The sequence below is a fragment of the Python bivittatus genome, unplaced genomic scaffold (assembly GCF_059951505.1).
Source record: "Python bivittatus isolate LINGU-HERP-01145 unplaced genomic scaffold, Pbiv_v1 ctg000410_np1212, whole genome shotgun sequence".
NCBI lineage: Eukaryota > Metazoa > Chordata > Lepidosauria > Squamata > Pythonidae > Python > Python bivittatus.
This window is the reverse complement of record NW_028277067.1, coordinates 4,002,721-4,014,567: the sequence shown is the minus strand read 5'-3', so window position 1 is coordinate 4,014,567 and position 11,847 is coordinate 4,002,721.

Here is an 11,847-nt window from a genome sequence, read left to right as displayed (position 1 = left end):
CACAAGACAGAATTCTTCATTTTCCACAATGGAATGAGCCTTTGCCCATAATGTAGCAGCAGAATGCTTGGGCTCAGCCTTAGTAAAGTAGCCTCTAAGCCTGCACACAAACACTCTTTATAGCCTGTTCTTCCCAGGCTCCTTGCTTGGCACATATGGCTTTTAGAGACATTTCTGCCCTTCCCCCCAAACCTGGCTCTTTCTTAATTCAGCATTGAGAAAGCCAGTAACAACATCCTTTGTATTCATCTTCTTAGCACTATTACTGGGTGCTTAAATGCTCTGCTTTCAGAGAGGTATTTCACATTGGTTAGTTCTCTGAGGACCTGTGCCATAAAATCTCTTGCATGTTTCAGAGGATCGTGGGGTATGGAAAGTTAACACAGAATTCTATCAAAGCCCATTGGTGCCTTCCCATTGTCCTGGACAATCCTAGGGTCCATCAGAGAGAGCAATATGAAACTTTGCCTTATGGTTAAGTACTGCAAAGGAATGCCAATTATGTCTTCCACAATCAGACTTCTGTGCTGAAATACCAGTTGTGCATTCAGAAAGTATCTGGCTTAATCATTGGTCATAAAAAATCCTATGATTTAGGAAATGGAGAGCTGAAGACTTCTGTCTAGGATCCTGGGGTAGAAGTGCTGTTCAGATTAGTGAAAGATAACTTGGTCCAAATCATCATCATCATCATCATCATCATCATCATCATCATCATCGCCATCGCCATCACCATTACCATCACCATCACCATCACCATCACCATCACCATCACCATCACCATCACCATCACCATCATCATCATCATCTGGGGTGGGGGAAAGAGAGGTCACTGGGTCAGACTTCAGGTACAGGAAGCCCCTCCCTCCCAGATTGGAGTAATTGATCCTTAACAGATGGCGAATCTGAACTTCCCTATCTTTATGTGCTTCTTTATTTCTCCTCCTATAAAATGAGGGCAATTTGGAACTCCATGAAATCCTAAGGTTTCTGCCATTATTTTCTTTGCTTCCTCTTGTATCTCAGTGCTTCTAATTCCAGTGGGCAGGTTTCTTCATCTTCATGATGCCCATATTAGCAGCTGTCCAAAGTTTCTCAAAGAAAAGCAAAGAAATAAAAGGAGAAAGCAAGCAGACAAAGCATTTAGTTCAGTGTTTCTCAACCTTGGGAACTTTAAGATGTGTGGACTTCAACTTCCAGAATTCCCCAGCCACCATGCTGGTTGGGGGATTCTGAGAGTTGAAGTCCACACATCTTAATGCCACCAAAGTTGATAAACACTGATTTAATGAAGGCACTGCTATCTGAACCCCGTGCGTTAGCTTTATGGCATGCAAAGGGAAGTGAAATAGGGTTAGAAAGCTTTAAAGTGCAGTAATTTTAAACATTTGAATTACGCTAATGATACTAAGAATTATAACAATTAGGGTGCTTCCAGATGAGATTTTTAATGTACAGACCTACCACGTTTTGCCACTATTGCTTTTGTCTCTTTTACTTTGATGATGATGATGATGATGATGAAGATGATACTAGTAGACTTGTTAAGCGTTAATAAGAAAATAGTCAGAAAATACATAACTGAGACACAAGGAAAGGGATCTGAGGAAGGTGAATCTTCCCCCTGTCTCTTTTTGAGCTGTAACCAGATTAAATGCAACAAATAGAGAAAATCAGCAGAACTGAAATTGACCAGATTGGCAATCCAGAGCAATGCCAAGTGAAGGAGGTGAGATTTAATTCAACTCCTAACTGTCCTTATTTGGAAGGAATTTAAATATGATCATTTAGGTGTGTTCCTGATATACATTTTTAATTACTGAGATTCTTGCAAATGTACTATGTTTCAACAGTGCAGCTAACAAGCAAATAAATAAACAAACAAACAAATGGCAGATTTTTACTCTAAGCGGGTTTGGGAAAATTACTGAACAGAGTATCTGTCAGACACAGTTATGATTTTAAGCAGCAGTCCTTTAAACAAGGCTTAAAGCTTTCTGAAATAAATCTGATAAGACTTACAGCCATATCTCTAACCAAGTTTACTCAAAGATAAGTGTATCAATACTACTTCTGTTGCAAGCTAATATTGAGTGGTTGGTATCATATGCAAATTAAATTGTTAATAGCTCCTGTGAGTAGCTGTTGCATACCATATGATCCACTTCTCTGGGCATAATTCCTTCCAAGTTTTGCTGGGTGTGGTATCTGTGTATCAGGTGTGACTGGACTGATCACTCTTAGAAGAATTACTCACCCACAGAAGTGGCTGCCAGTTGCATCTCTGCATGAATCACCATTCTAGGCTGTCTTTCCTCCAGTCAGGAAGCTTTTCCATATCAATGGTTTGCAATGATAGTAATCAGGATACTCTAAGAGTAGATCATTTCTATTTCTCCATATGTTTAGAAGAATTTATTTTTAAATATAAAGTGAAGTATGTCTACAAATGTTAACTCACATAAAGATTCCTCAGCTTTCAGGGGTCTGAGAAACATAGCTTTTACCCAGTGTTTCACTGTTCTGCATTTTACATTTTCTGTTGTTGTATCTTAATTAAAGTATATTGAGTTTTGGTGTATTTTTGCTTCTGCTTGCTGCTCAAACTGCATATGCTTATGGAGCACCAAATGCATTCTGTAATTCGTTAATTCAACATTACAATTTGTAAACAAGCTTTGCAACTAGTTAACCAGATACTCTCAAGTATGAATTAGAAAATCAGGCCTGGATTTTAAACTGTTCCTCAAACGTTCACACAAAATGATGTGAATATCAGAAAAAAATGAGATCCTTGTAAAAGCAAAGATGAACTCATAATGCCTAGTAATAAAAAATAATATTCTTTGCCATTAAGATCTGCACCTGAAGTTGCCCAGTCCTATCTAATGAAGGCCAATATCAGTTGATAATCCTAGAAGGTTTAGAAAGCTGAACATTTTCCTTGATTTTCACAACACCTTCAAGTATTCCTTGGATTCTAATTGGCTCCTAGCCTGATCTTCTAATTGGTCAAAACTCCAATATAAGCTTCTTGGTTCAGGCCTGCATGAAAGAGACAGGCATGTACACTGGTATGCCTAAAGAGTCCTTTGGAGTCGGGCAGCTAATGTTTAAATAAATGAATAAATAAAGGTTCCTGATTCAATCTCTATTTCAAAAATAAAAAAGATTAGAAAGCAATACGAAAGATTGCTTGATCTGCTGGCAGTTAGCTTCCCATGATGCACTTGGCATTAAACCCATTCAGAATGCCCCTTGCTATTTGCTTTTCTGCCTGTTTTGCACAGCCTTTGGCAACTTAATCATTTCTTTGTATTTGGCTTTGATGACCTTTTATCTATGGTGTGGCTGCAATTCCTGAAAAAATATTCCTGAAAGTTCCATGAAAACATGCAAATTAAAAACAACTGAAGATATGATTTAAGTGATTCAAAATAAGCAGCCAAGCTGTTTAAACCTTTAAAATGAGCTGCATTGCATTACATGGAAGCATTATGAAGCATTTCTTTTCATATTAGACCAGTTGCATCTTTTTCCAGGCTGATTTGAAGGCTTTGCACAGCCCTAAAAGCAATGAGTGTTTTTATCCATCTCTATACTTCTACATTCTGTGAACCACTTGGAGACTGAAAATAATAGCACCAGAATTATCTAGTCAAATTCGCTTTAAAATTCAACATTCTCTTTCTTCAGATAGCAACTAGTTAGATGTTCTTAGAAAAACGGTAAGAAGGTGTGATGGTGATATCCATCCAATTGCAGGCATCTGGTAACCTAGAATATATTCTATTACCATACCAAAACAGGTGAAACAGAATCCAGTAATTCTAGGTTATTAACCGATCTTCAATTAATGCAGTGGATTTGGCTGAATTTGCCCAGACGCTACCTTTCTGAATGTTGTTGATGAATGTATTGCTCATGTATTTATCAAGTTCTTTAAAATATATACTTATTTTTTAAGTAAAATGAAGAGAAGAATGGGTAGTGTTAAGGGATGACACAATTTCTCATTCCTTAATGCAACATTCAAAATGTAGCCCAGTGAAAAATGAAACAATTGCCTTTTCAGAGAATTGACCAACAAAGTTAGGGAAAAAAATAAAAATTAGCACACATTCAAGGTTGTCCAGGAAGCTGCCTCCTGAAGCACACTTTGTATACCAATTTTCTTTTTGTGATATTTTTGTTATCGAGTATGTCTGTCATGTGTATATACAGAGAGAGAGTTATACATAAGACTAGCCTTATACATAACTAGCTAGAAGATAGTCTTATTTGAGTTCAGTGGGATTTATGGCCAATTTAAATGTCTGCTGATAATGTTTATCAGTCAAGATTACCTACTCTTTACTCTTTCTTCTTTCTATAGGCACTATATAAATTAAGAGAAACAGAACAGCAGCAAAAGCTTGTATACAGAAATGCTTCCTGTAGATTTCCTTCTTCAGTAGAAACCATGAATACTCATATTTAGAAACAGTGTGAATAATATTGATTTACATCCATCACCCAGGATTTATTTCCTCTTCCTGCGCTTAAAGGCTCTGACTATTGATATTTGCTTGTCTAAGCAAAATGAGTTAGGAGTTTTTAGCCAATGACTGTGCTGGCTGGAGATTATGGGGGTTATAGTCTGACGTCTGGAAGACACACTGACTGCAAATATTGGAAAGGCAATGGACTGGAGAAAGCTGCTCTCAAAATTTTAGCTGTATCTTCTCTAGCTCTGCTCCTTCTGGTAAGATAGGACGATCCCCATTATAGGCAACATTCCAAAAACAAGAGAACAATTGTAATTTTAAAAAACCAACCAATCCAAAAAATATGTCTGTTAAGGCAAAGAGCATATCTTCCTTCACTTCACTGAGAAAAACAATAGCACGGCATCTCACAGTCATGTTGTTGAAGAAAAGGTACAGAGTGCTTTGTGCCAGGCCATCAAATTCTGGCCAGGCCCAGGAAGGTAGAGGCATGAAGCACTGGTTGATTTCAAGCCATGGTTGTCCACATTTCTTCCACTTTCTGTGCAGGTGGGTTTGACAGACAAGTAGAGGTCACCTAGCCTTCTGTGTCCGATATATGAATTAATCCTAATAGAAAAGGCCCATTGGCTCCCCTGCCTCTTTTATTTCTCAAACTAATTTTTTTCCTATTGTTATTATTTTATGCAAGTCTATCTGAACAAAAACCTTGTCCTTCCACCAAAAGCTGCACCACCTTCTCCCTGTTTTAACAATGCTATTTTGATATAGGTTGGAGAAACTAGAAGGCAGTTCTTCTACCTTTTGCTCAATGCCTTTGTTGAGGAAAGAAGGTTGTTGCTATGGCAGCTGCCTGCTACTCCTCCTTTTCTCCTCCCGCCCCTTCTACTGCTCTACAGTGATGTCACTTCCCAGGTCTCACTTCTCCCTAAAAGGGTGTCTATGGCATTTTTCTGTCAACACTGTTTCCAACAGAGCTCCTTCTTTTCCTTGAGAAAAAGCAAGGGAAGGAAGAAAAATGATTCTGATACTGAAAGTGCTCCTTGTGGCTTTCTGTTTCCTGTTTCTTTCTTCTTTATGGCATTCAAGTTATGTTCTTTTCTATTCTGAAGGACCGCAATTCACTATGACAACTGAGGGTAACACACAGCCTTTCTCTTGCCTCCCAGAATTTTCCACCTTCCTTCGGCTACTGGAGCTGTCTCAGCTAACTGGTCAGCTTGTGAATGAAAATAAGGGTTCCCAGACTGAAAATAGCTAGCAATGGGGTAAGATCAATGTAATGTATGATACTTTCCCTAAGTCTACTGGCCATGTGGGAGAACCTCCTAGGTTGTTACAATCTACAGATTTCCCAATTAAGGATATATTTCTGGAAATCACAATTACTTTGAACTCTGAGCTTTTAATCCATAGCTTGATGTGTTGAAAAGCTGATTCTGAAAACATAATGAAGAATCTCCTTCCTCAACTCAGTGGTCTCAGGATGTACTGGGCAGAACCTCACATCATTCCCAACTAGAGTGTCCATTAATTATGCTGAGTGGGGTGATAAATAGTGTGGCCCACATACTACTCTTCTGTTAATCTCTAGTGCCTTGGGAGACCACACAACTATTTTTTATTTTTTCTCCCTTCCTTTTTTATTTCAACTTGCTTGTCTGCCCAACTCTGACCCTTAGATCTCTTGAATTCCAATCTTCTTGATTGTTTTTTCCATCCCTTAATATAGTATTTTTCCCTTTTAACTTTTTTAACCCTACCCCCATCCCACTGGATATTCATAGTACCTGTGTGAAATGTATGTGAAGCATTGTGTAAGTCTTTAGCCATTTCCAGACTTTTAAAAAAAAACACCTATTAAACATAAAATTAAAATATTGAGAAATGGCACCTCTCATTTCCACCTTGCCCACTAATTTGGCCTTCCTCCCATCTTTATCTTAGGAACATGCATTCATGAACACTGCCTAATTCAGTCTGCTTCCAACCCTCATCCCCACCCCCACAATGAAAGAGTCTCTTACCTGCAGACGGTAATCAGGTTTTTCCTTTCTACTGAGATGTTCCGGGAAGAGGTTTTCTTCGAGGACAATCCCAGCGCCATGGTGGACCGGATACAATGTGATTCCATCCAGGGGAAAGACGCTCTCAATAGCCCCGGTGGTGTCACCACCACCTCTTCTTCTTCCTCCTCCTCCTCCTCCTCCTCTTCCTCCCCACCCCCTCCCCTCCCCCTTCCTCTTCTCCCTATCTTCCCCCAGAAAACAAGGCGTTGGGTCAACCTCCCCCAAGAGCGGATGGCTCTGAAGTATCTCCCTCCTCTCTCTCTTCCCCAAATTAGCTCCAGCCCCCTTCTTGGATGGTTCGGGGAAAAGAGCAGCGAAAGCCGGGCGAATGGCGACGGGGGAGGGAAGGTCGGGAGGAGCTCTCCTTGGTGCTGATGGAAAGCGGGGTCCTCCTCCTCCTCCACAGAGGAAACCAGCCCCTTTGCCGATGACGTGATGCCCGAGGATGGGAACAGCCGGCGCCGGCGGAGAAGCCGGGAACGGGAAGGCGGAGAGGCGGCGCCTCGCTTGTCAGTTCTCTCCAGTCATTTCATGCAGACATTTCGGCCGTGCACAGAGCTCTCCCACGAACAGGTCTCCTGCAGTTCTTTCGGGACCTGCGCTGGGTTCGTTTGCTGTTTTCATTTTGAACAATCTCAGTTTTGCAGCAACTAAGATCAGGGTAACCTGCGATATTTTGCTCACTGAAGTTGTTAAATAAAGGAATCAATCCGCACTTCGCCCCTCCTGGCAGTGGTTTACATGGGGTAAAATGGACAACCTTATTATAGCAAAGCGTGAAAGTTGAAGAAACCAAGCTGGATTGTTTTGCACACCACAGTAAGCTATAATGTGGCTTGTTTGGTTGCAGGTGTTTTATATGCATCCTGGCATCATGGCCCACCATGGCTCTGGGATTGTCTTATTCATCAAACTATGTTAAAAATCATAGTGTAGGTCATTGCAAATCCAGCCATTTTTCTTCTCTTTCTTACCTCCATTTCACTCATACTCTGTTGATTCTCTGTGTCTGTATGGAACAGGGACCAGTGAAACCTGTTCTTCATAAAGTTTTTCATTTTTGTCGTTGGCATGCTATGAAGGATAACAACAACAGCGTGTTGTATCTCCTAATTAAAGCCTCATCAGTACTGCATAAGAGCATGAGGATGTAGATTGAAGAGCTTCTTGATAGATTATGTTAAGCAGGAGTTAGATTTTTCTGCCTTATTATTATCTGAGGTGGCCACTAAACTTGTCTTATGTTCATATTGTCTGTGATGAAGGCGAAAAAAAATGGCCATTCACCTCAGATAGTTAACCAAGATGTTAGATGAGGTCTCAGAAGAGGGAATGGGTTGAACTGCTAAGCTTTCTGTTTTACATCCTTTCACACAGAACCAGACAGATCCATATTATTTTAATTTGGCTAGACAATACCATCTGATAAAGGACAGTTCTATCAGGTTACCTACTACATGTGCTTTGATACATTTTTAATTACTTTTACTTTGTGGAAGACAAATACTGGTGTTGGTCCAGCACCCAAATTAATTACATTTCTTCTTTACAATCCTTATTAATTAATTCTAAAGGAAAGGCAGCAAGCTGAAGCACATTTATTCAGTAATCTTATTGAATTTAAGGGGAACTTAGGAACTTAGGCCATTCATTAATTGCTGTTTTAACTTTGTATAACTGCCCAGAGTCACAACTATGAGATTGGTGGCCATATCATGTAAATAAATAACGAAAATTCAGCTATGCACATTTTCAAGTGGGTAAACAAAGGTTGGAATCTTGACCAGCTCATCTTCAGAATCCAGCACTCAAGACAACATTTGAATAAAAAGATCCCAATTTCTAAGCAGTGATTCTATGCCCACTAACCTGGAAGTAAGTTTCTCTGGACTCAATCAACCTTTTTTCCAGAATAGGCATGTAGGACAGTGCGCTATAATTCTGGAGTGAGGTATGAATCTTATAAACCATCCAGTGGCTGCTCACAAACTTTCATGCAAAGGGAAGAACTGCTGCTGAACTGGATTGCCTGGTGCTGGATTCTACAGAAAAATGCTTCTCTGTGTGTTGCTGTGCATTGATTTTTGAAGCTGAGTCAGAATTCTGGGAAGCATGTAAGTAAAGACATCCTCATGACTGCATCCATTCAGTTTTCTTGGCAGTGCTATAAAGTGGTTTGTTATTGCCTTCTTCCAATTTTTTTTAACTTCCCAGTCTACTCTCCACTCTGGAGTTCCCAGACAATCCCCCATCCAAATACTAACCAAGACTAACCCTCCTTAGCTTCTGAGATAGACAAGTACTGAGATGGCTAAGTACTGCCAGCTACTAGACACAGAGGGACAAACTGGCTTCATGAACATATTCACTGCAGTTTATTTATTTATTTGCATAGACTATACAAACCATTGGTAGTAATTTGCATTAGACTTTGCCTCTATGTCATGACTAAATTAATCCAACCTTTCCCAATTGGATGTCTCCAGTTGTGCTAGGAATTGAAACACCCCAAATTCCCAGCAATCGTATCAGTTTGGATTATGGTTCTGTCATCCCAGCATGTGGAGATCATTAAAGTTGGGGGGCTCAGCAATGAATTGTGTAGTTTTTTTCAAACTTTGTGCCTTGAAATAGCTCTTTCCTCACTTTCTTATGTGCTGTGCTTGTCTTCTATGGAATATCTATGTAACAGAGAACATTCTATATCATACTGATAATACACTTCACATTCATTTTGGCCGACCTTTATTTTGATGTTTCTCAAAAAGCTAAGCAGGATTAGACCTAGTTAGTACTCAGATGAGGGAATATTGGGGATATTAGGGCTGTAGGCTAGACAGGGTAGTTGAGAAAAACATCCTGGAAGAAGGCAACAGCAAACTATTTTCCATATTGTTGCCAAGGAAACTACATGGACATGAATCCCCGAGGATTCAGCTCATCTTGAAGAGCACAACTTATGTTGTACAAACTAAAAGTGCCCTGAAAACATGACCAGCTCTGTCTTGAACCAAAGGATAGTAAGAGTGGGCTTCTTCTCAAGAAGGTTGATCAGAACTGCAAAGTTCTCTGCCCTCAGGTCACTGTTACCATCCATTCCAACTCCTACAGTGTTTATGGACATCTGTTGTTTCAATGCATGCAGAGACTGCTTCACCAAGGAGACACTCTCTGAGAACTTTATCATTGTTAAGGTGGCACTCTCAGATCATTAAGGAACATTAATAAAGATTCTTGTAAATTAGGGATGGGCCACATTTGGCTCTTGGTAGGTCATTGAACTCCAATTTCCACCAGCCCTAACACAGCATAGCTAACATATGGATAATGGGAGTTGCTGTACTCTCACATTACACATCCCAAGTCTTTAAAGCTACCTTTTGTTCATATTGTCTGCTTCTGAAAAGCAGAACCTCTAGGTGAAAAGGTCATTTACCCATTTCAAACAGAATGAGTTACATTTATGGAGTATACTAATTTGATGCTTTTATAAAGAGGTCTTTGGTTAAGTGAGAGGCTTTCTTCATCCATTCCTTTGAGTTTATCTGTTGGCTGCATTAAAGCCAGGACCACAACACTGTGATGCGCCCCAGATGAAAAAAAAATTGGAAACACTTGTCAGATTAAAAAAAAGTATATGTTAATTTGCTTTACATTTATTGTCCAGCAATTAGCTTATGAGCTGCAAAATATTTTCCTAGGTCTGCATTTTAACACAGAGATATTTTTCTTTGACCTTGATTATTTATTTTCTTTGTAAAAATCTAGGCTAGGCTATTTCCTGTAAACCTGCATAGATGCCTATATACTATATATTCTTATCTCCTGCTCTCTACAGGTTGGCATTGGTATAACACCATTTCTTGTAGAGGAGAATAAGGAAATAATCTGTCCCCTCAGATGTAGGGAGGGATTCTGCTTTTGTCAGCTGTATCGTTCTAGATAAAGCAAGGCAACTTAAGTTGCCAACTTAGTGGAAAAATCAACTGACCTGTTCCAGCGCTTTGAACAGCAGTTTGTTTAAAACATTGTATGGAAGCAATACGCATTGTTTCCTGTTAAGTATCTCCACATCAAGCTACCATTGAAGATGCCACAACAGAAATGGGCTGAAGTTAAAACTGGCTACCCTCGCATTCACAGTGAGCAAGAACTGGATTACTGGGGTTAGATGGGATAATTGTGAGAACTGGATCACTAGAACTAATATTGGTGTTTCCTTTCCTTAACGCAACCTGGGATTCATAACAGCCTGGGCCTCAAAGTCTTTTTCTTGCAGCCACTGTGCACTAACTGTCAACCTTCTTCTGTAGCAAAGATTCTGCACCTACGGTACTTCCCAGTCATGGTCACGGGAATGATAATCTTACAATAACTGCAGTTTCAAGATTTGGAAATTATCCTCCCTCCCCCCTCCCTTTTTACAAATTAACCCATGGCAGTACCCCAATTCAGGGATTATTGGTGCCAACAATGTTGCAGAGAAGCAAGGGAGAAGCAGCCAGGGAGGATACTTGCTCCTGCTAGACCTGGCTGTCTACTGAGAGATAAAGCAGTTACTGAGGGAGGGGCATGCTCTGAGATAGGCCTAATCGTAAAGCCCTATCCACTGTAAAAGGCAGCTAGGAGCACCACCCAAACTCATCCACTTACAAGCTACCAGGTGCCTAAGTGTCATTCTGTAGGGGTTTTTTTCAAATACCACAAGGAAAATTTGATTGGCTCAATTTCCTTGGTATATTTTAAAACCCTCCAATGGCACTCATGCAAAGTCCTTGTTTGCTTTCTCAGAAACACTGCTAAAGGTCTGAAGAAATGCCTTTCAGCTGAATAGAAGTTAAAGTAGTCTTCTGCCAAACAATGTATTGAGTACAGTAGTTCAGTCAATCTGATATTCAGTGCCACCCACTCTGATTCCTGGGCCTCATCATTGTCTCCATAAAACTGTCAAACCACAACAGCTGTGTCAGAAGAAATCATCATATGCAAAATTCAGCGGTTACATCCTGAAATATTTGACCAGGAATACACCTGGCTCCAAAGCCTGAAGAAAGATCCTTGAGCTTTTTTTATGCTTTAAAGATGAATTATACTTTTTTAATTTGAGAGGGGATTATTAACTACATGGGGAGTAATATTAAGGACATCTGCACACAACATGCTAAAATGTAAACTTTGGTTAACAAGTGTTCTGCTATGTTAACTTTAATAACTCTTTGAGGTTTCTGTTTTAATATGTCATTGAAATCTATTTTAGATTCTATCTTGGATGTCTGGAAGTAGGATTCTTT